The following is a 25,426-nucleotide window of genomic DNA, read 5'->3' on the forward strand; positions in this document are numbered from 1 at the left end:
ACCGTCTAGTGGGTGTACAGTTGTATCTCATTGTGGTTTTAGTTTTCATTTCCTTAGTGACTGATGTGAGTTGAGTACCTTTATATATGCTTGTTGTTCTCTTGGGTATCCTCTTAGTAAAGGGCCTGTGTTTTTGAAGTGCCTCTTCTGGACCGGATGATGGAAGTAGACAGCTTTGGAAGGCCTGGTTTTAGACCCAGTATACTTAGTATATTTACTGGGCACCTGTAAGTCAATTAGGAAAAAATGTCATTTACTACATAGCTAGTAATTTTCTTTGGTTTTAAATCTTTGTACTGAAGTATAATGTCAGTTCATCAAGGTGCTTTTCACTTTTATTGATCTTTTTTTTTTTTTTTAATTTACGGATTTTCTGTTTTCTGGTTAATATATCTTTGCTTATCTTTATTATTTCTTTATTTCTGCTTATTTAGAATTTAATTTGCTTGTCCTTATTCCAGGTTATGGGTAGAAATTTAGATGATTGTGTTCAGATCATTTTCTTTTCTTTCTTTTTTTTTGTGAGGAAGATTAGCCCTGAGCTAACATCTGTCGCCAATCCTCCTCTTTTTGCTGAGGAAGACTGGCCCTGGGCTAACATCTGTGCCCATCTTCCTCTGCTTTATATGGGACCCTGCCACAGCATGGCTTGAGAAGCGGTGTGTCGGTGTGCAACCGGGATCTGAACCCTGGGCTGCCGCAGTGGAGCGTGCACACTTAACTGCTACGCCACCGGGCTGGCCCCCCCATTTTCTTTTTTAATTTAAGCATTTAAAGCTATAAATTTCCCTCTAAGCACTACTTTAGCTGCATCCTACAAATTTTGCTGTCGTGTATATTTAATATCATTTATTATGAAATATTTTCTAATTTCCTTTTTTTTTTTTTTGTGAGGAAGATCAGCCCTGGGCTAACATCCATGCCCATCGTCCTCCACTTTATATGTGATGCTGCCACAGCATGGTCTGACATGTGGTGCATCAGTGCGCGCCCGGGATATGAGAACTCGGGCTGCCAGCAGTGGAGCACACACTATCCACTACACCACAGGGCCGGCCCCTAATTTCCTTTTAATCTCTTCTTTGACCCACTGGCTATTTGTAGTTGCTTAATTTCCAAATATTTTGGTCTTTTTTAGATATCTTATTGTTACTGATTTCTAATTTAATTATGTTATCAGAAATTTTACTCCATAAAATGTCAGTCTTTTGAAATTTGGGCACTAGTTTATAGCATAGTATAGGCTGTATCTCAGTGTATGTTCTGGTGTGCATTTGAAAAGGATGTGTATTTTGCAGTTGGGTGTAGTATTCTATTAATGTCAATTAAAGCAAGTTGATTTAATAATATTATTCAACTTTTCTATATCCTTAATGTTTTTTTTGTCTAGTATTTTCTAGGGATGAAGAGGAGTGTTAAATTTTCTAATTATGATATGGATGTCTATTTTCCCCTTTATTTCTCTTGGTATTTACTTCATGTATTTTGAAGTTATGTTATTTGGAGCATATACATTTATGATTCCTATGTTTTCCTGATGAATTGATTTTTTTTTTTTTATTATATGCAAACATCTCATTTACCTCTGGTAATACTTTTTTTCTTGGAGTCTATCTACTTTGTCTTATAGTGACTATATTAATATAGTCAAGCCAGGTTTTTTTTGACTATGTTGATTGTTTATCTTTTCTATTCTTTTACTCTCAGCCTATCTTTGTCTTTGTTTTTAAGGTATATTTCTTGTCAACAGCATGTAGTTGGGTCTTTTTAATCCAGCCTGGCAATCTCTGCATTTCAATTAGAATGTTTGGTCTCTTTATATTTAAACTACCTGCTAATTGCAATATCTGGGTCATTGCATGGTTTGTTTCTTTTGATGGCTTTTTCTCTTTACTATGACCTAGTAATTTTTTACTGTATACTAATGATTATGGATGATGCATTGTAGAGAGCCTGTTTTCTGTTATCTCTCTCTGAGTATTAATTTTGGTTCTAGTAGGCAGTTAAATTACTGGCTAATCACACTGAACATTTGGTACCTTCGTTTTATACTATGTCAGAGTGGGTTGGTTTTGCCTAGTCTTGGGACATAGTCTTGACTCTTAAGGTATGCAGTGTAAAGCCTGAGGTGTTTACCCGGCAGTTTTAACTCAGCTTGGCTCAAATAGAAAATTGTTTTCCCTGAGGTGGGCAGCAGCTGAGATAGTTGCTCAGCCTCTTGCAGACTTTCAGCTGTTGCTTTCCACTGGGCTCCATGGAGTCTTTCTTGCACATGTGAGTTAAGTGGTCAGCCGAGGATTTGAATTGAGCTTATTTTTAGAGTATAGATTTCCTCTGTAGCCCTCTGCTTTCTGGGATTTCTACCCTCAAATTTACACTCACTTTGGTGACCCCAAACTCTGTCATTTGACACCTCCAACAAATAAAACTGTGGCTTTCTGCTTAACTCTAGGCACACCTACACCATAGGAATTGGGACGTGCTCCCAGGGGAAAAGCTTAGCTATGTGGATCTCATCCAAGAGTGTGGCTGTTGTTTAGATGGTTGAATCCCTTCTAGTTTTTCTGGCTTTTGGTTGCTATTGCAGGTTGAGTTCCTTTTGGAAGCAAATTCTATTGGACAGAGGTTAATGTGAAGGAAGTTTATTAGGATATTATTGGTATCAACACTTGTGGAAGGGAAAGGAAGAGAAGAGAAGGAAGAAATGGGTAGAGGGAGAAGTTGGGCTGTGGTGCAGTCTTAAGAAAAGCCTTAGCTGACTCTGTAGGGGGTTCTGAAATGGGACGGTCCTTCAGTTGGGGTGACTGGCCCAAACCTTTATATCCCTTCATTAGATATACTTCTGTAGTCACTCTCCAATCTTTTCAAGTACTCATCTTATATTTTGTTCACAGTTGATACTTCTTAACCTTTTGGGGATATACAACTTGGTGGAGAAATACAAGCTACTCCACCATTACTGGAACCAGGACTTCTCTCGGTTTTTAAAATTGAAAGTTATATTTATTTGGTTTGCTTGTAGTATATCATGCTTATATTTGACAGTGTGAAGACATTCCAGGTATTTTGCATTTCCTTTGAACTACTTGCTTGTTAGTGCATTTAATTTAACAAAAAAATGCTTCTCTACTGAGGTTTCATCTCTAACTAGAAAACCTCATAGTTAGCTACATGTTTAATAGCTGTCAAAAATAGGGGAGGATTTCTTAACATAAAACAACAACATCAACACAATAGGGTAAATATTTGCACAAGAACTATAAAGTATTTATGTGCTATATAACTGAAAAAATATTTTATAGTGTTGAATATTCACTATATTAAGTTTTAGGCTCTTATGTGATAGATTTTTATATTTTACAAGTTAAGCCAATCATTAAATTGATTTGATAGTAGTATTTGATACAGTTTCTATTGAAATCATTTAGTCTAAAGGTATTTTAATCTTATTTTCAAAAAAGTTTTACTCACAGGCACACACTTGTGAAATATTATTCAGAAATATTATTTTAAAAGTATTTTCTAGTTTAATTTGATGTCACAGATTTAGCTTGGAGACGACAAAAAAATACTTAAACAGTTGTTTGCTTTCCTGCCATCTCCCAACAAAAATGCTTTTTCTTAAGATGTTTTGTAACCAAATTTAAAAAAAATAAAACAAACTGATAAATATGTTATGGAATATGGTTGCATCATTCATTATATGTTTTACTTGCATCCTTACTGTAAACTCAAATGAGAGAGATTAGGGAGAGTGAAGATGAAAACTCCCTAACTTTTATCCAGGTCCTAATACAATTCCTTTTTTCAGTAGCATCTGAAGCATTTCCTCAAAGATATGGATTGTAGATTTGGAAAAAAATTAAGTAGTTTCTGTCTAAGTATATTTTATAAAATAATCTGAATCGACCAAGCAGTATGATGTTAAACTTTAGGTTCATGTTCTCAAGCCTCTGTGTTATAGTAATTATTTCTTTTACAAGAGTGCCACCTGATGTTCCAATTCTTTAGTAGCAGCCAGCTGGGTATTTCATTTGGCAGCTTAAAAATATTTCTGTTGCTTGTTATTTGACTACGTTAATGTTACATATACATATCTCTTAATATGCAGACTGTTTTCTAGTTAAGATGATAAAAGTTGAAATCTTTAAGTAACTTAAATTTTTTTAAAAATTGACTTATTTTAAGGGTTTCAAATATATAATTTTTTTTTTCTGTGGCCCCAGCCCTTGCCGATAGCACGTCCACTACACTACCTTTTGTGCCCATGCTATCTCTACAGACTTCCAACACTTAGTGTGCAGTTAATGCAGCAGTCATTGGGGTTGCTTTATGATGGTGGTCATGGGGATAGGTTTTATCACAACACAGTGTAAAAACAATAATAATTAGCTCTTTAGTAATTCAGAGTGTTTTTGAAAATTGAGGCAATAGTATAAAATTAATTAGGGAAATGATTTAAATCTTAAAGATTTTAATCTTAAAAGATTTACGAATTAAATTACTATAAACATGCTTTCAGGAAAATTATTTAAAGTAAAAGTAATATATTTTCCCAATACCTATTTACATGTGACTGATGACTTAATTACCAATAATTTGCATCTGTCCATTTATACTGATTCCATAAGACCTTTTATGAGTATCCACTTTTTCTAAGTATGAGAAGTTAGTAAGTTAATGAAGATTGTTTTGCAATAATGCCCAATTTAAGCCAAAAGAACATTATAATTAAAAGCCTGTATTTGACAAAAGTAAGAAGTTAATACAATTGTGTTCTTTAAAAAAAGGCTTTAGATTTTAGATTTTCATAAATCCCAAAACTGGTCCAAGCAATGCAGCATTATGTAAAGAACATGTGGCTTAAATTTTGACTTATCTCCTTCCTGGTTCTTTGTCCTAGGGTAAATGATGTAATAACTCACAACCTTACGTTCCTTTTGTGTGAGTTGGATGTACCAAATGTACCTTCATAGGTGGTTGTGACTGTTAAATAGAAGTACATGTATTACTTAACAGTTTATGGCCAGTAGTAGCTTAGTTTGTCAATTTTGTTGATCTTTTTAAAGGACTAACTTTTGGTTTTGTTTATTTTTCTCTTTTGTTCTTCTATTCTCTATTTCATTTCTTTCTGCTTTGATATCTTTCTGCTTGTTTTGGGTTTAGTTTGTTCTTTTACTAGTTTTTTAAGGTAGAAGGTTAGGTTATTGATTTGAGATTTTTCTACTTTTTAAAATACAGGCATGTACAGCTGTAAATTTCCTCTAATCACTGCTTTCACTACATCCCATCAGTTATGGTTGTTCTGTTTTTTTTGTTTTTATTTATCCCAAAATATTTTCTTATTTCCCCTGTGAATTCTTCTTTGACCTGTTTGTTATTTAGATTTGCATTAATTTCTGCTTATATGTGAATTTCTCACGTTTCTGTCTGTTACTAATTTCATTCCATTGTGTTTAGAGAGCATACTTTCATACCTTTTAAATTAATCAAAACTTGTTTCATGGCCTAGCATATGGTTTCTCCTGGAGAATGTTCCATTGTACTTGAGAAGAACATGTATTCTGGTGTTGTTGGGGACATATCCTACAGATGTCTCTTAGGTCAGGTTAGTTTATAATGCTGTTCAGGTCTTCTATTCCTTGTTCATCTTTTATTGTTTTATCAGTTAGTTAAAGTGAGGTGTTGAAGTCTTTTAACTATTGTTGTTGCGTTCCCTATTTCTCTCAGTTCTGTCAGTTTTTGCTTCATGTATTTTGGGATTGTTGTTAGGTGCATGTATGCTCGTAATTGTTTCATGTTGTTGACAGATTGATCCGTTTATCGTTATAAAATGTTCTTTGACTCTAGTAACAATGTTTTTTCTTAAAATCTTATTTTGTTAGTGTTATATAGCCACTCTAGCTCTGTTTTCGGTAGGTTGCATGAAATATCTTTTTCCATCCATCTTTTCACTTTATATTTAAAGTGTGCCTTTTGTAGAGAGCATATAGCTGGATCGTGTTTTTTAAAAAACATTCTGCCAGTGTAATGTTCAGTTGAAGTATTTAATTCATGTCCATTTAACATAATTACTGATAAGACAGAAGTTTTATCTGCCGTTTTGCTAATTACTTTCTATGTGTCATGTCTTTTCTGTTCCTCTGTTTCTCCATTATGGCATTCTTTTCTGTTAGATATTTTCTAGTGTGCTATTTTAATTTCCTTGTCTTTTACTTTACTATATTTTTTGAGTTATTTTGTTAGTGGTTCTCCTGGGGATTATAATTAAAAATTAATGTTTTAATTTATAACAGTCTAGTTTGAATTAATACCAACTTAATATCAATTGTATATAAAAACTTTCCTCCTATATTGCTTCTTTCTCACCCCGTCCTTTGTGCTGTTACTTCATACAAATTACTCTTTATACGCTGTGTGCCCATCAACACAGATTTATAATTGTTAATTTATGCAGTTACTTTATCAGCACAGATTTATAATTATTATAGATAGGAGAAAAAAAGAATTACAAATAAAAGTACCTTTATAGTATTTTTCATACTTAACTATGCAGTTAGCCTTACCGGTGCTCTTTATTTCTTTCTCCATGTTTGAGTTACAGTCTAGTGTCCTTTTATTTCAGCCTGAAGGACTATTTTTAGTATTTCTCATGGGGCAGGCAAAATTTGCTAGTAATGAATTCTCTTAGTTTGTTTTTATCTGAGAATGTCTTGATTTTTTTTTTTTTTTGGAGGGTAGTTTTGGTGGATATATTAGTTTTGTTTGTCAGTGTTGGTTTGATAGTAGTTTTCTTTCAGCACTTTGAATATGTTATCTCACTGCTTTCTGGTCTCCATGGTTTCTGATCAGAAATTAGCTGTTAATCTTATGGAGGATCCCTTATATGTGATGAGTCACTTCTCTTTTGCTACTTTGTCTTTGGGCAGTTTGATTACGATGTGTCTAGGTATGGATCTTTTTGAGTTTATCCTTCTTGGAGTTCATGGAGCTTCTTGGATGTGTAGATTAATGCTTTTCATCAAATTTGGAAAGTTTTTGTCCATTATTTCTTCAAATATGCCCCTTTCTTTCCTCTCCTTCTAATACTCCCATTATGTGTATGCTGGTGTACTTAATGGTGTCCCACAGTTCTCTAGACTTTGTTCGTTTTTCTTTATTTTATTTCCTTTCTGTTCCTTGAACTGTCTCAATTGACCTATCTTTAAGTTTGCTGGTTCTTTTTTCCACCTTCTCAGATTTGCTGGAAAAGCCCTTCTAGTGAAATTTTCATTTCATTTACTGTACTTTTCAATCCAGAATTTCTGTTTGATTCTTTTTTAAAAAACAATTACTGTCTCTTTATTGATATTCTCTATTTGGTGAGACACCATTTTCACTTATAGTTCTTTAGACATTGTTTTCTTTTGTTGTTTGTACATATTTAAAATGGCTGATTTTAAGTTTTTGTTTAGTAGGTCCAACATCTGGCCTTCCTCAGGGACAGTTTCTATTGATTGTTTTTTTCTCCTATGTATGGGCTATACTTTGTTGTTTCCTTGCATGTCTTGTATGTTGTTGTTGTTGAAAACTGGACATTTTATATAACACAATATGGCGGCAACTCTGGAAATCAGATTTTGCCTCCTTCCCATGGCTTGTGGTTGTTCCAGTTTGTTGTTGTTCTTGTTTATTTGTTCAGTGACTTTTCTGTAATAATTCTATAAAAGTCTTTATCCTTTTTTGTGTGTGTGGCCACTGCAGTCTCTGCTCACATATCTTGGTGGTCATCTAATGATTGTACAGAGATTTTTGTTACGCTTCTGGAACTGATTGCTCTTCTGGTTTTTGCCAAGAGGCTCTTTGTGTGTGTTGGTACATGCTTTTCAACACTCTTCCAGGTCATTTACAATTCTTCCTTACCCTTTACTTCCCCCTTGCACACAGCCTCCAAAAAGCCTTCTCAGGTCTTTTCTGAGCCTGCAGACAGCCCTGTGCATGTGAGTAGCCTTTTTGATTTCCAGGAATATGTCTAAGCTTTTCAAAGCCCCTATGGGCATCTCATTCCCCAGTTCTTTCTTTTAAGCTTTTTGCTTAGTCTATTATTTGTCCCCGGTGCTATCCACCATCTCAGGTAGCCATGAAGTTAAACAGTTGCCTCTAAATATTTTTGATAAATGGCCTAGGGAAAAGGTTTTTTGCTCTGGCCACTCTGAGTTGGGCCAAATAAAGACAGCTGTACAAGTGGGGTGTTCTAGGGAATCACCAGACAGGTCAGTGTAATGAGAATTCTTTGGGAACGAGGCTTTGGAGGAGCTCTAAACCCTCTGATGTCTGCCAGGCTGCTGGTTTTCATGAGTTGCAGGTTGTTGGTTTTCAAGGCTGCTGTTGGGGGGGGGGGGGAGTAGGGCAAGTTAAAACACCACAAAACTTAGTCTTCTCACTGAGATTCAGTTGTTCACCTTGGGGGAAAAAAGCTCCCTGGATTGCTGTGAGCTTTTGGTTAATTTCTAGAATCTTGAAAAAATTGAGAAGAGAATTTTCAGAGGTTCTTATTTCACCATTTTCACTGCTGTGACTGTTATGGTTGGTATTTAAACCTCAGTAAAGGTGGTTCCTTTCTTTGACTCTCATTGGTTTGAATTACTAAGTTTTTTTTTTTGTGAAGAAGATTAGCCCTGAGCTAACATCCATTGCCAATCCTCCTCTTTTTTCTGAGGAAGAATGGCCCTGGGCTAACATCCGTGCCCATCTTCCTCTACTTTTTATATGGGACTTTGCCACAGAATGGCTTGACAAGTGGTGCGTCGGTCCGCACCCGGGATCCGAACCTGCAAACCCCAGGCTGCCGAAGTGGAGTTTGCAAACTTAACCGCTGTGCCATCGGGCCGGCCCCTGAATTACTAAGTTTTTAATACAAAATCATTCTGTTGTAGAGCTTTTATCATCTGAATTCAGGGACTAGAGCCTTCTAAAATTTTGAATCTCTTGATATATATTCTAGTATAATTCTGAGAGTTCTGCAGTGATGGCAGACTATGGGTGATGTAATACATAGGACATTAGCACTGACTTATGTTGTCTTGACTACTCTTCTGTCTGAATGTAAAATCTCAATTAGTGTATAAATAGTGGAATTAAAGACCTGTTTTCTTGATTTGCACTTTATTACTTCACTGTCACCATGGAGTCTGTCAGTTCTTCACCAGTATTCAAAATGAAAGCTAATAAGTTGGCATCTTTTCATTTCTATGCTGAAATTTCTGGTATTGTCCCTTTATGCTTCAAGACAGTGCCAAAATGTGGTTTGGTTTAAGTGGCATATATGGGCAGATGTCTAGCTGGATTCTTTCTTTGCCTGAAACTTTGTTTCTGGTGAGCGTGGTAGACCTTATTTGACTTAGTTGCTTAATTTTCTTTGGTTCTTTGTGGAATCCTGGCATATAGAAGCCTGTTTGTCTTTAACAGGAGAATTGAATTTACTTTTCATTTTGTTCTATATCAGCTATCTTTTACACCTTTCACTGTTTTTTAAATGAATGTTTGATATTTAAATTGATATTTAAACCAAATCTTTATTTTAGATTTTTAAAAATGTTAATAAAAAAGTCTGAATTCATAAAAGTAATCGGATCTTTTTTCAGTTTTGTTTCCTAAATTATGCCAAGATTTTATCTTGAAAATAGAATCACTTCCGCTTTTCCCACTAGCATTCCTGGCATTACCCAGCCTTCCACCTCCTGTTTGTCTATAGTGTGAATATTTGACTAATTATTACGTCCTTCCTTTGCTTCAGCACTCAGTCATGGATTGTCTGGCAGCCTGGAGAAAAGAAAAATGTAAAAAACAAACAAAAGACAAACATCTACTCTACTGATACCACAGATTAATGGCTAAGCTTTATATAGTTGGCTAATGAGCAGTTTTGTAGCATTTAAACATTCTAAGCAAGCTAAAGGTACAGAGTAGCTAAAATTCAATAATACGCTAGGCTGGTTCTGTTTAAAAAGTAGCCGCTAGCCATTTGTGGTTTTTGAGCCCTTGAGATGTGGCTATTCTGAATTGTGATGTGTGCTATAAGTGGAAAATTCATAGGGGATTTCAAAGACTTAGTATGAACAAGGAATGTAAAGTATATCATTATTAATTTTTAAATATTGAATACATGTTGAACTAGTAATGGTTTTGTTGTATTGGATTAAATAAAATATATTATGAAAATTAATTTTACCATTTTTTAAATGTTTTATTACCATGGCTACTAAGAAATTGAAAATAATATATATCACTTGCATTATTTCTATAGGACACAAACCATTGCACTAGACCCTTGCTAATCCCAAGGGATACATTAGTATCCCCTTGGTTTTTGTTAGAAATACGGAATCTCCCCACTCCAGCCATGCTGAATCAGAATCTGCATTTTAATGAGATCCCCAGGTGATTTGTTTGCACATTAAACTTTGCAAAGAAGTAGCACTGCACTAGTAGTAGATTGTTAAAGGATGAATAAATTTGCAGATGAAATAATGTTTTGCATAGAATCAGTTGCCAAAAAATTGCATTCCAAAAATACTAAAAAGTAGGTTGTGAAAAGGAACAGTGGAAACATATTTTCCCGTGGATGTTTCTGTTTAAATTTAAGAAAATTAGAAACTACTTCTTCCCTCTTTTGATATACCCTTTTTAGACTATGCAGAAATCTATTTTCTTTGAAACATTTTTACATTTAATGTCATAAAATTTAGGTTATATTTCTACTTAAAATTGGAGGAAATTTCCTGTGTCTTTCAGTGCAACAGGGCCTAGCATTTGGAGTTAAAAGACCAAGGTTTAAGATCTGACTGTTTTACTCAGCAGCAGTATGTCTTGGGAAAGTTTCTTTGCCAGTCTGAACCTACATATTGAAGAAAAGACTAAGATGGCAGCTTTCATGTACTTGCTGGTAAGAGTTGCTTGCATTTGACTGACCAAGTTAATTACCACATTATATAATGTGTCCTTTGAGGATTTTATAACTCTTAGGTTCATTTGTTATATTTCTTCTTGATGGTAGCATGAGTAGCAAAAATCCGGAAAAAAGAGACCACCGCTACGTAAAATATTTGATCAATGCTGAAGGTGAATGAGTGCTTCAATTGGTATTATTTCTTCAGCCTACCACTAAGTCAACTCCAGCAGTAGCTATAGTTGTCAATATTCCAGAAGTCATTGGTCCTGCAAATGCCCCTGGGCAGGATGCTTTGGGTCCTGAACCTACATATTCACGATGTCCCACAGTGAAGAGGGCCAGTGATTCGCTGGGGTCATGGAAGGAAAGAGAAGACACTAGTGCCTACTGTAACGCACTGTGAGGCACATCTGGAAGGAGCAGAAAGAAGTATCATTGGAGCACATGGTCCCATTGCCCACTGTTGGTACCAGCTTTAGGGTGAGCCTCTACTATGTACACTTCCCTTATTCTTCATCTTTCCAGAATTCATCACTGTGCAAAGATGAGTGCAGAGAGCCCCTGAGCTTCTGGGGCTCGGCTCAGGGCCTGGGTTTGTTCTGCTCATCTCTGCTGCTTATGAGTTTTATCTTAAAAACAAACACACACACAGTAAAGACAATCACAAACTTAATTATTCTGGTTTTAGTGGGGTTTTAGGAGGAAGAAAAGTTGAAACGTGTATGTCTATTAAGTTTGTTCTTGTGTGTTAATACATGGAAGTTTATGATGTACTATTGACATTAAAAATCATGCTCTCTTTGACCGGCCCCGTGGCTTAGTGGTTAAGTGCGCGCACTCCGCTGCTGGCGGCCCGGGTTCGGATCCCAGGCGCGCACCGACGCACCTCTTCTCCGGCCATGCTGAGGCCGCGTCCCACATACAGCAACTAGAAGGATGTGCACCTGTGACATACAACTATCTACTGGGGCTTTGGGGGGAAAATAAATAAATAAAATCTTTAAAAAAAAAATCATGCTCTCTTTAATTAAAATTTATATGCTGATTTTCTCTGGAAAGCCTTTTAGAAACTGTTCTAAGCCAGCAACTCTTGACTTCTTAAAATGAGACTTCATGCTTTTATATTAGACTATTTTTGGTAAGCAATGTAATTTTAAATTTTATTTATATGATATTGGGAAGAGTATGTGTCTGAAACGTCAGTGTCCTCAGTTTTTAGAAGTTATTTTTTTCATTTTCATTTTCTGTACACCTTTTTTCCTTTAATTAGAATGTATAGCATCATTTGAGTCAGTGGTTTTTAAACATGGCCTCACAACAGAATCACCTGGGAAGCTTTTAATAAAAGATCTCGTAGATGAGATAGTCCATTTTCTGATGGCCTCTTATCTTCATTAGCCTAAGCAGGTTCCATCCCTTTCCTCTTCTCTAAGTTATTGTTGTCACAAATTATTCTGTTTTGTGTTGTGTTTGTGATTAAAATGAGGTGTTTATAGTTATTTTTGATGCTTTTATCTTAGAATTGTTTGTTAACCTGTTTGATAGAGAGCTGCAATTTTCTGATTTTGTCTGTCTATTTATCTCCTTACTCAACGCTTTGTAAACCTTTGCTTTTTTGTTTCAGGTAGGAGGGCATCCTAGATCATTTTTTGTAAGGGAGGTCTGGTGGCGATGAACTCTCTCAGCTTTTGTTTATCTGGGAAAGTTTTTATTTCTCCATCGTATCTGAAGGATAGTTTTGCTGGATAGAGATTCTTGGCTGGAAGTTTTTGTCTTTTGGTATTTTGAATATATCATAACAATCTCTCCCAGCCTGTAAGGTTTCTGCTGAGAAGTCCATTGAAAGCTTGATGGGGGCTCCTTTGTAGATTATTCTCTTCTGCCTTGGTGCCCTTAATATTTTTCTTTTCATTGACTTTTGCCAATTTTACTATTATATGCCTTGGAGAAGGTCTTTTCACATTGATGTAATTTAGACATTTTATTGGCTTCATGTACTTGTAAGTCCAGTTCCTTCCCCAGGTTTGAGAAGTTGTCAGCTCTTATTTCTTTAAACAAGCTCTCTGCTCCTTCCTCCCTGTCTTCTCCCTCTGGAATACCTATAATCCGCATGTTGCATTTCCTAATTGAGTTGGATATTTCTTGGAGAATTTCTTCATTTTTTTTAAGTCTTAGTTTTCTCTCCTCCTTCACCTGAAGCATTTCAATACTTCTGTCCTCTAAATTACTAATTCTGTCCTCCATAACATCAGCTCTGTTTTTTAAGGTTTCTGGATTGTTTTTTATCTCATTCGTTGTGTTCTTCATCTCCAGAATTTGTTTTTTTTTTAGAGTTTCAATCTCTTTTTTAAAGAATTGCTTCTGCTCATTAATTTTATTCCTGATTTTGTTGAACTGTCTTTCTGAATTTTCTTGTAACTCATTGAGTTTTTTTTTATGACCACTGTTTTGAATTCTCTGTCATTTAGATTGTAAATTTCTGTGAGTTCAGGATTGATTTCTGGAGACTTGTCATCTCCCTTCTGCTCTGGAGTGTTTATGTAGTTCTTCATGGTGTTTGATGATCTTTTGCCAGTGCATAGTGGTAGTATCAGGTCCCAGATTCTACCTACCACCATTTGGTGGGTGCAGGAGCTGTGTTTTCTGAACCTGCCACATCTGCTGCAAGTTGTGCCAATAGAGCTTGTCTGCATTTGCCCGCTGGCCACAGCTGCTTGGCGGGTCACATACACACGTGTAGGCCCTCTGGTGCAGATCTGCTGCCTTGGCCAGGGATGGCTGAGATGGTGTGGTAGGTGAAGGGGATGCTTTCTTTTGCATGTGTGCGGCCCGCTCTGTGTTCACAGGTGGTTCACCTGGGCTGCTGTGCTTGATAGTGGCACCCATGCGGTGGCTGAGCCATGCCACTCTGTGTGGAGCATTCCCTTGGGCTGGACTGCAACTCCAAAAGTGTGAGTGTGCACACACAGGCCTGCCTCCTTCCCTGCCTTATCTTACAGTTGTGCGCTGGCTGCTGCTTGAGGACCCACAACCTAGATTGCTGCTGCTGCGGGGAGGGGATCCTCTCACCTCCTTCTACTGCTTCCTGGGGACCCAATACTTGCACCTTCAGATGTATGGCTGGGTGGATCTCTCAGATGTCCTCTTGTGCTTTGTAGGGAATCTTCTGTTGGTTAATGAATGTCTGTTTGGTTGTAGCTTAGGGGGGAGAGACTAAGGGAACAGCTCTCTCTGCCACGATGCTGACGTCATTCTGTGGGTAGCTTTTAATAAATACTGACGCTTTTACCCTATTCTTAGAGAGTCTGATTTAGTTGGTCAGTCTCAGGCTTTGGTATATATTAAAAGCTAGGATAATTCTAATGCGTAGTTAGGTTTGAGGACTGTTGCCATTTGGTTCAGTTTTTTGTGTTAAGTAGTTGTAGAAATGAATAAATATAACTTGGAGCCAATATACTAGCATTATAGATTCTACACAAAACCAATGATGAGATTTTAACCTGTAAAGGAGTCACCTAGAAGTTGTAAACAGTGCAGATTTTTGAGTCTTACTCAATTTAATGGTTGTAGGGTTGATCCTAGAAACCAGCATTTTTCATGACCTTGCAGGTGGTTGTGATGCAGGTGATTGGTGATCCATTGCATTAAACTAAACTGGATTCTGACCAGAGGATACGTTTACTGAGGAATTGACGTCTTCTCATGCTGAGAAAACTTGACTCTGGCAAGGTAAACATTTAAATTTATATTTCCTCTCACCTTCTCAGTTTTGGGACAGTGTTTTGATCTATGTTGCTGTAGTGATTTCTGTATATATTATTTATAGAAAAATATGCAGCTTTTGGAGAAATTGATAATATTTGTGCTATTTGCATTAAAAACAAAGTAGTTGGTATGAAAGTCTTTTGCAGGGTTAATAATTCACAATTTCATTTTAATTGAGTACCTGCAGTAGGCTTGTTTGGACTAGGGAGTAACTTCACTGGAGCTTTTACCTGATACCTACTTCTGTCCTTCCGTACTGCTTTTGAAAATTGACCCCCAACATTCTGCCCTAACACTCAGTTTAAACCTTTTATTGGGCATAAGATACATTTCTCTGCTCCTAAGCAAAAAGTACTAAAAGTAACATTGGGCTTACATCTTCAGCAGGCTGTGCACATTTTTGAGTTAATAGCCTCTTGATAAAAGTGGCATTTTTTGTTTTGTCTAGAAATGAAAGGTCACCTTTTGTTTTCTGTTTTACTGTTGCACCAAAGCTAAAATAATTTTTTCCTTTCCCTCTTACTCCCAAAGCTTATTCGCATATCTTTATTATTAGTCTCAATCACAGTTCTCTTTTACTCCGAGTCCCAGGCCATATATAGACCTTTTCTTTTGCCTTAAAATTCATCTCTTTTGTTTTTATCTTTTTTCTTTGTTTTGTCCATTCTGTGATCTCCTGGATACTCCAAATGGTGAATAAACATAGAGACTTAAGCCATATTATCTCAGTTAATGATACTCTGGTTTTAAAAAAGTTAATTCATTCTAGAGAATATTCCAGGTAGAGGAAAAGATATTCATTGTTAAATGATCTGCTCTGCCTGATCTGATTTTCTTAAGCAGTTTATCCAAGTGCTGTAGTTTCAAAAACCTTATTTGCTCAGAGTATCATTTGTTTTTACTGTTTGCCAGGATTTGTTTTTTCATGACAAAGTGGTTTTGGATCCCTCTGTTTGAGGCTGACTAAATTATGTGGGATTGAGGATGAGCATTTGTATGTGTGTGAATGAGTAGTTAATGTGAATAATCTCTGGATTTTAGGTACATTTTATTTGTAAGTAGGAGCACGTATCTATCTTCCTTTTTCACTCTGGGAGACAGAATATTAATTGTGTGGCAGAAAAATAAAGTTGTGGTCTGACCTCAAAGTTTGAGGCAAGTCTTAGTAATTATCTTTATAAATAAAATGTTATTAAAATTATCAAAATATTAGAAAAGTTTGAAAATTACTGGAGAAATTACATTTCTGGGCCAGAGGGATAGAGATTTTGGCCAGCTAGTCTGCAGGATTGCCTAAGAATATGATCTCTGCTGGTGTGTGAGACTTTAATTCTCTACTCTTTTATGCTTCTATAAAGCATAGATTGCATAACAGATGTCAGAAGCATTTAGCTGAAAGATAGATTTAAACCTTGTTGTGTTTATCATTTAGAGGACAAGAATACTAGAAAAGTAATAAGAAAAGTCTTAGCCGGAGCTCAATAAGACAGTAAGAACAGGAGGAAAAGATATGCTTTGTAAATCTTTAACCATTTTTGTATTTGATAATTAATTGCAACTACCTAAACATTGTGGATAAAGTATGAGAAAACAATTTTTGTATACATATGTTCCTTTGTACATATAACTGAAATTTGTATTTATTTCTGGTAGGAAAAATGTCCAGCTTTCAAAATAAAGCTATTTCTATTTGAAATAATGCTCCAAAAGGTGAAAAGAATTTTAAAAATTCAGCTATCAGGTTCTCAAGAGCTTAATCTGAGTTTGAAATCTAGTTGTTGTGTGTTTGTGAATTCAGCACCCTTTCCCAGAAGTGTGGCCCAAAGACTGTTGATAGGGTATGGAGCGCTGTCCCTCTTGCCTCTCCTCAATTCTGAAGGGCCACATCAGTGGCTCTGGCTCTTACTGGGTCTGCAATGAAGGTCATCTTTTCCCTTAATTAGGGTTCCTTCTCTTCCTTACTGCACATGTTGATCCCACTGGTACTCCTCAATAAACATTCTACATACCAAATGTGTCTGAGTCTGCTTCCTGGAGAATCCAATCTGCACAACCCACCTTGTGTTATTATTAGCTCTTATCTTTTCATTGGCTAGGAATTGTAATCCTGAATGGTGTTTATTATTTGGGTTAGGTGAAGGTTCCTCTTGTGCTTCAGATGCATGCCTTCAGAAATTATTTTCCTCAGACCCTTTGTCCCTCACTCTGTCTTTCCTTTGGTGTGTATTTTTCCTTCCTTTTTTAAATCTCATCTCTCTCGCCTCCTTTTATAGTTTTGTTATCACCATTAATATTTATATAAATTTATATCTGAGGAAGTCAGGGAAGACTTCTTAAAGGAGGTGGCACGAGTTAATTTAGAAAGAGAAATAGAATTTTTCCAAATGTGTAGGGTTGTGGGTGTGTGCTTGTGTAGTTTTGGTGAAGGATGGAGTACATTAAAGGTATAGGGAACCGCCTCTGTCAAGAAGTTGAAACAGCATGATCAGGGTGGAGAACTATAAAAAGTTGTTATGGCTGATTGACAGAAGATGCAATGCTGGACAGACATACAAAAACCAGGTCATGTGTACCATATAAGGAAGTTTGCATTCCATTTTTTAGCACTGGGATACCATGGATAATTTTGTCCATGGTATTTTCAGTACCAGCTTTATAATAAGTAGATATTATTTAACATGTTTAACTCTTCACAGTGTATTTAAAGTCATGTAATGACAATATTCAAAATTGGAATTAATATTAAGTTAAATGCCTCTTAAATGTCAGCAGACTTTAGAAGTAGATGTAAGTCAGAGTTGGTCTTGATATTTTACCTGAGAGTCTGCACAATGGCAACAACAATTTATAAGTACTTAATATGTAGTAGGTACTTTGCCAAGTCCATTGTGTGCATTGTCACATTTAATTCTCCCAGTGTCTTTCTCAGGTAGGTGGTGGTAATCCAGCTTTGCTTAAAAGGACCTTGATGCTTAAGTTAAATAGCTTGCCCAGGGTCCCATGGTAATCAGTAGCTCTGGGATTTCAATTCAGGTTCAGGTTTGACAAGCTAGTACTTGTAACCACTTTGCAAAGCTGATCTCAATGATAAGTAGATGCCTGTTTGTCTGACTGGAGTATTTATTTAAAAAGTCAGAATAATCCTTGAGGATTATACAGTATTGGTTTTCTTAGTTTTTTTTAATTAAAATTATTCAAAAATCAGAAATGGAGAATAGATAGTACTGAAATTTTTTCCTTTTTCTTTGTTTGTTGAGTATATATTTCCAGTGAAGAAAGATATCTCAGAAACAATTGTTATGTGATTCACGATATATAAATTGCAGAATGTATGTGTGCATGGTTATAGAAGAAGATAGCTTTAGGAAATGCTCATAGAAGGGAAATGTCTGATACTGAACTTTAAAAACATTAATGGTGCTCAGAATTTAACATTTTATTACCTCTTATGCAGTGTTAGATTTTGGCAAGACATAACCCTTGGTATAACGTGGCTCCAAGGGTGACCTATCTTGTACCACTGTTTTTCATAAGTGTCTTCACTAACCTTATATATGGTTAGTGTTACTTTCTCATGGCAGCTTTGTTTTTGGAGCATAGGAGAAAATTTTCTGGATTACTTGAAGCAATAACTAACAAGAAAGGAGGAGCATAGGTTTTGATATCAGACAGGGTTGAATTCAGGGCAGGAAGGATTAGAGACAAAGAAGGTTTACAATGACAAAGGTTACACATTATTTATGCTTCAAATAACAGCATTAGCAAACATAAAGTCAAAACTATAGGTAATTAGGAAAAATAGAAACATATTGGAGATGGGAGTGGATGAAAAAATAAGATTTAGAAAAACCCAATTAACATAAGGTAAATCTAATTAAAATATATTGAACTTTATACTCTAAAAGCAGAACACACCTTCTGTTCAAGTTGTCCTGAAACCTTACAGAAACCTATCATATATCGGGCCATTAAAAAACACTGAAGAAATCCCACAAAGTAGAAATAGGTAGTGTTCTCTGATCACCTTGCAATAAAAGTAGAAATTAATAATTAAAAAAAAAACACAAAAAACACTACTACCTGGAAGTTAAATAATTGTTAGATCAAAGAGGAAATTTAAAAAATGTAGAAAATGACAAGGAACAAAATATATTAGAACCTATGGGATCTAGCTAAAACTATAGGAAGATTATTTGTCTTGAGTATGCATATTGGTAAGCAAGAAAGAATTAGAATAAATGAATTATCCATCTAACTCAGGGAGACAGAAAATACCAAAATATATCCAAAGAGAGCACAGAAAATTAACGAAGACTGGTAGACTGAATTATGGCTTCTCAAATATTCCATTTCCAACTCTGGAACCTGTGAATATCTTACTTTACATGGTGTATTAGTTTACTGTGGCTGCTGCAACAAATTACCACAAACTTGGTAGCTAAAAAACAGAAATTTATTCTCTCGCAGTTTTGGAGGCCTGAAGTCTGAAATCCAGGTGTTGACAGAGCCATGCTCCTTCCAGAAGCTCTAGGTGAGAACTGATTCCTCACCTTTTCTTGCTTCTGGTGGCCGCTGGCATTCCTGTGCTTGTGGCTGCTTCACTCTAGTCTCTGCCTCTGTCTTCACATCGCTTTTTCCTCTTCTGTGTGTCTGATTTCCCACTTAAAAGGATACTTGTGATGGCATTTAGGGACCACCTAGATAGATAATCTAGGGTTATTTCCCTCTCTTAAGATCCTTAATCATATCTGCAAAGATCCTTTGTCTGAGTAAGGTAACATTCACAAATTCTAGAGATTAGGACATGGGCTTGTCCTTGGGACCCATATAGATTACCACACATGGCAAAAGGGACTTTGCTGGTGTGATTAAGGATCTTAACGGGAAGATTATCCTGGATATCTGGGTGAGTTCAAGGTCATCACAGGGGGTCCTTATAAGAGAAAAGCAGAAGAGTAAGAGTGAGTAGTAGATGTGATGACAGAAGCAAGAGGCTGGAGTCATGAGTGGAAGGGGCCAAGAGGCAGGGGATAAAATGGCCTCTAGAAGCTGTAAAAGGCGAGAAGCAGATTTGCCCCTCTCCTCAAGGGAGCAGCCCTTCTGACACCTTGTCTTTAGTCCAGTGAGACTGATTTTGGACTTCTGACCTCCAGAACTATAAAGTAGTGAATTTGTGTTGTGTTAGGCCACTAAGTGTGGGGTGATTTGTTCCAGCAGCAGTTGGAAACTCATTCAAGGATCAAAGCATAAATTAATACATATAGAATGCATTGAGTGGTAGGATGTGTTCTATATGTGAGCTCATTTGGTTCTCACAATAACCTTATGGAATAGGCACTGTTATTGCTAAACTAAGGCACCGAAAAGTTAAGTAACATTTTCAGTAAGGTGATCTAATTAGAGAAATCGAAGAACTGTTTTGTTTTAGAAAACAATAAAATAACTAATCTGTTAAGAAGTTTCATTTGGAAATGAGCATAGGCCAGAAAAAATTTAAAGAATTGTAAGATTTGCTTAACATTGATGAAACAAATATGAGAAGCTGAATGAATTAGATGATTTTTCTAGAAAAGTTATAACTATGAAGCTGACCCTAGAAGAGAGAGAAAATTGAAGCAGAGCAATTATGATAGAAGAAGTAGAAAAACTTGTTAAAGAGTCACCTTCCTTCTTCCCACCCTCATCCACCAGACTTAGATGATATTGGAGGGGAAATTTGCCATACTTGTATGAGAGGGATAATGCTTGGGCCATTTAAACTGGTGCAGAGAGTAGAAAAAGAGGAACAGTTTCTAAATTTTTAAAAGATGCTAGCAAAACTTGGCAAAGATTGCACAAAGGAAACCTGATCAATCTCACAAATGAATGTCAGTGTAAAAATCCTATAAATATTAGTAGAATCCAAAGCTCATTAAAGAATAATACACCATGATCAGATATGATTATTTCTCCCCCAGGAATGCAAAGATAGTTCCTTTTGTAAATCATATAAATAAATCAAATGAAAAGATCTCATTTAATCACTTCTGTAGATTTTGAAAAAGCATTTGTTAAAATTCAGCATCCATTCTTGACAAAATGAATAGATGGCTGTTTGCTTTAACATGATAAAATCTGTGTGTGTGTGTGTGTATCTGTTTCCAAAAGCCAGCATCATGAGTATTGAGAACACTGGAAACGTTATCATTAACCAGAATAAAATAATGATAATCAGTGGGAAGAAGGACTTCAGAGAGGAATGTGTTGCTTAAGTTGAGTCTTGAAGGATGAGGTCGTTTACCAAGCGAGTGAGTGAAAGGCTATTATATTCAAAGGAGAGAGGCTAAACAGTACAAGCAAAGGCATAGTGCTGCACAAAAAATTGGTGAGTTCAGGGAAGTAATTTTTAGATATGATTTGAGTGGAGTTCATAAAGGGAGGGAATTTTTTAAAAGCATTTCATATTGACTTCTAAAATCAATATATAGTCTTGATGAGAGGAACTATTATCTAATTGATTGGACTTAAGCAAGCTTACACTTGTCCTTATAAGCTTTGAGAATGTATTCTTTGGAGACTTGATGGTTGCTCACTTCAATGTCTGTGAGCTGTACTTAATCCATGGGTTAGTTCTGAAGTCAGTGGGCAAGGTAAAAGTAATGTCTGGATAAAAGTATCCTTGAAAACTTTTTAAATTTACTATAAAGAACAGAATAAAAGCATACTGTCTTCACTAAATTTCTCATAGTTTTTTCCCAGCAATGAAACATATTTGTTATTTTTTCAGTTGAGTACCAGGTGAAATAACACTTGAGTTAGATTTTTTAGAAGCGCTGTTCTATTAAAAATGCATGTCTTTCAATTACTTGGAATCATACCCAGTGCTGAATAGGTATTGTTGAGTTTGCATAAATTAATCACATATGAAGCTATGCCACTCTGTAGCTATTGTACGTAGAAGGTTGTAGTAGATCCTCGCTTTCCTTTCTTTCTCTCTTTCTCTTTTGCAATAGCCCTTGATTTTTGTTTGGGAATCCTTTCTTACCCTTGTCTTGGTTCCTTAGGGACCAAGTAGGGACGTCACCTTCCTTTGTAAGGATGAAGTCCATGACTCAAGCCCATGTCAGGCAGCATAGTACACTCTTGGACACAGTGATTGGTTCATAAGTAGGGAATAAATCTAAGCTGGCCCAATTAAGCTGACTCTGTGACGGCTACCAGTGGAGAAGAGGGTTTGGGACTGGGGCCACCCTGTGTTAAGAAGGGCTGCAGCCCGTGAGTTGTGAAGTGGTGGAAGGAGGCTGATCAGAAATCAGATGGAAGGTCATAACACCATATGTGGGCGGGCTAGCTCATTGTCCCAGTGAGGTGTGTGCATTCTGTGTATTCCTAAGTGGCTTGGTTCAACTGGGTGCTGTTTTCTGCATTCACTTAGTGCCTGGTTGACAAACTAAGGCCCTCCTTGTTTTGGTAAATAAAGTTTTATTGGAAAGCATCCATACGCATTCATTTACTGTTGTCTATGGCTTCTTTCCTTCTGCAAAGGCAGAGTTGAGTAATTGTGACAGAGACTGTATGGTCCACAAAACCTAAAATATTTATTATCTGGCCCTTTACAGAAAAAGTTTCCTGACTCCTGACCTAGTGCTTCCATCAGATGAAATCATGCATGAGCAAATGCAAAATTCATGCTATGTTCAAATTGTTCCCTAATATATCGATCACTTTGGAACAAATTTGCATTTTCAAAACAAATGTTATAGCAAAACTGTCTGTACATGAAACCTAAGACTGTAGCCAGCACCTGGAGAGCAGAGCAAAGCCAACAACTGGAGAGACACCTTCTTGCAGCCCTTTGAACCCTCTGAATCTCTCTGTGCTTAAAGTGAGACCTTAGGTACTTTCAGTTTTAAGAGCCAATAAATTTCTTTTATGTTTAATCCAGTTTGAGTTGCATTTTCTATCACTTACAAATAGAATTCTTTAAAAAAAATTAAAAAAAATTTTTACAGTAGTTCTAAATTTACCAAAAAATTGCAGGTAGTCGAGTTCCCATTTACCCCATATCCAGTTTTCCCTTTTGTTAACATCTTCCATTAGTATGATACATTTGTCACATGTAATGAACCAATGTTGATACATAATTATTATCTATGGTCCATACTTTATTTAAATCTTTAGTTTCTACCTATTGTTCTTTTTCTGTTCCAGGATACCGAATTACCTTTAGTCGTCATTTCTCTTTGGGCTCTTCTTGGTTGTGACAGTTTCTCAGACGTTCCATGGTTTTGATGACTTTCATAGTTTTGACAATACTGGTGGTTATTTTGTAGACTGTCTTTTAGTTTGAGTTTGTCTGACTTTTTTCTCATGGTTGGACTAGGGTTATGGGTTTTTGGGAGGAGTATTACTGCATTTCTATTTTAAAAATTGCTTCTTGAGCAACAAGCATGCACAAGATAAGACAAATATGAGATATTGCTCTTACCTTCATGATTTCTATAATTTTTATTTAAAAAAATCATTTGAAGTATATACCCATCTTCCCTCTAACAAAACTAAAGTATATGGTCTCCTTCCCTATCTCTTCCTCCCCCATTTAATGCCTCACTTTATTATCCCTATAGTGTCTTCATGTAAGATTTGTCATTTTGGTTTTTATAGAGCACTGTATCTATTTGAAATAAATCTGTTTTTAAATGGCTTATGTAGCATTATGAAAATGTTGCACTAGTAAAAAATGTTATCTGCAGCATAAAAATTTAATTCAAGATAAGAGAACCTGTCACTTTTTCAGGAGTTTTAGTCTAATATTTATATTTCAATAATGCAGAATTCATTTAATGCAACTGAGATAGGGCACACTATTTTTGACATGTCCTGCAATACATTATTTATAAAGAGTTATAAGGGGGCTGTGATGATATCTTGGACTCTTGTACCAGTCGCTTTTCTCCGTTACTATTACGGCACCTGCTGCCAATTACAGGAAATTTCAGTACATTATTACATGCTGTCATTTGCATTTGGCAAGTAGTTCTGACAAATTGAAGATTAAAATTTAGCTGCTGTAGACCACATCCTTTGTGTCAGATAAAATACCTCCTGAGGTATTTTTCTGGTTTGACTGAAGCAGTGATTTTGTCCATTTTCAGTGAAATGTGAGTTTCATTGAGCATAGCAGCATGTTAGTGCCTTGGGGACATCTCTTGATTACCCTAGATCTCCATTTACATCATTTAAATTTCAAATAGCAGAACTACCAAATGAGTCAAAACAGTTGAGGCTTAGACAAAGGAAAACTCATAGATTATTTAAGTATATACTACATTTTATTTGGAATGTACTATTATGAAATATAAACCTTTGATGGGGTTTGGAGAATAAAATGAAGACATCGTATATATTTTGGGAGACAAGTAGGTAAAGACCAGATAAAAATATAATTTGAGATCTAAATTAATCATGTTTGGGCCGGCCCAGTGGCGCAAGCGGTTAAGTGCGCGCACTCCGCTGCAGCGGCCCGGGGTTCACCGGTTGGGATCCCGGACGCACCGCTTGGCAAGCCATGCTGTGGCGGCATCCCATATAAAGTAGAGGAAGATGGGCACGGATGTTAGCCTAGGGCCAGTCTTCCTCAGCAAAAAAAAGAGGAGGATTGGCGGATGTTAGCACAGGGCTGATCTCCTCTCACACACACACACACACACACACACACACACAAAGTAAATTAATCATGTTTGGTAGCCCAAATAAGGTTAACTTCTATGTAAAATGAGCAATTTTTTAGCCCCCAAGTTAAAATTTTGTTGCCTTCTTGTAAGTATTCTGGATCACAGATATTTAAGTACATATATTTAAGTACTTAACATGCTGTGAAGTTTCCTGGAGTATTTTGTATAAGCATACCTTCTCTAATTGCCATCTAGAATATTTACAGTTATACTACATTATGTACTATAGTAGCTGTAACAATCTACCAATGGTGGTAGATTTGTACAAGCATTTAAACAAGAAATTTTAGTGGATAAATAAGTTTAAATTATGTTGAGGTAAATTAAGCAATGTGATTATAAGCAATGTAATAGTATAAATGATATTGGTATATCCTCAATGAGAATAATTTGCCCCAGTTAGACCCAAGAATTCCAAAATTAAAAAGTCAAAAGATGATGATGACTTTCCTTCTTTCAGATTGCTGCCAGAGCTTTGTGCCAAGAAAATAAAACTTCCTACATGTGCGTATATTATAAACACCATGATTTTGCTTCATTTCCTAGAATGAGGGCCTTATTCGTATATCAGACAACAAGTTAGAGGGCATAGTTGGTCGTTATCTTATTATTTCCACGCATTCAGGCTTCTTATGAACCACATACAGCTAGTGAACAGTCCTTCCGTATTTGAATTGATCACTTCTGAATTATAGGATTAAAAAATGGTCACTTACACAATTTTAATACTCTTCATTAAGGAATGCTGTTTCTTTCACTTGAATTATTGATCATTTCAGAAAGTAAAAGCATATTTTTGGGGCTTTTTTGCTTGTTTCTTTCTTTTTTTTTTTTTTTGATTTTTATTGATATTTTAATGGTTTCTAACATTGTGAAATTTTGGGTTGTACATTTTTGTTTGTCCATCACCCCATATATGACTCCCTTCACCCCTTGTGCCCACCCCCCACCCCCCACCCCCACTTCCCGGGTAACCACAGTCCAGTTTTCTCTGTCCATGTGTTGGTTTATATTCCAC

General features: G+C 36.1%; 1 protein-coding gene across 3 annotated transcripts in view; it reads left to right on the top strand.

Annotated features, from left to right (window-relative positions):
• ARHGAP32 (Rho GTPase activating protein 32) overlaps nucleotides 1–25,426 on the top strand; it is a 321,714-nt gene that overhangs the window by 63,307 nt on the left and 232,981 nt on the right. Inside the window, exons 1-2 of one of the 3 annotated variants that reach the window (XM_058544819.1) lie at nucleotides 10,756–10,924; nucleotides 14,540–14,659. The exons of 1 other annotated variant lie outside the window; for it this stretch is intronic. The gene's annotated coding sequence lies outside the window, so the exon portion shown is untranslated. Of the gene's footprint in view, nucleotides 1–10,755; nucleotides 10,925–13,813; nucleotides 13,882–14,539; nucleotides 14,660–25,426 lie in introns of those variants that run through there. One more of the 3 variants, XM_058544820.1, reaches the window with a different exon arrangement.

Source organism: Diceros bicornis, chromosome 7 (assembly GCF_020826845.1).
Source record: "Diceros bicornis minor isolate mBicDic1 chromosome 7, mDicBic1.mat.cur, whole genome shotgun sequence".
NCBI classification, from domain to species: Eukaryota; Metazoa; Chordata; class Mammalia; order Perissodactyla; family Rhinocerotidae; genus Diceros; species Diceros bicornis.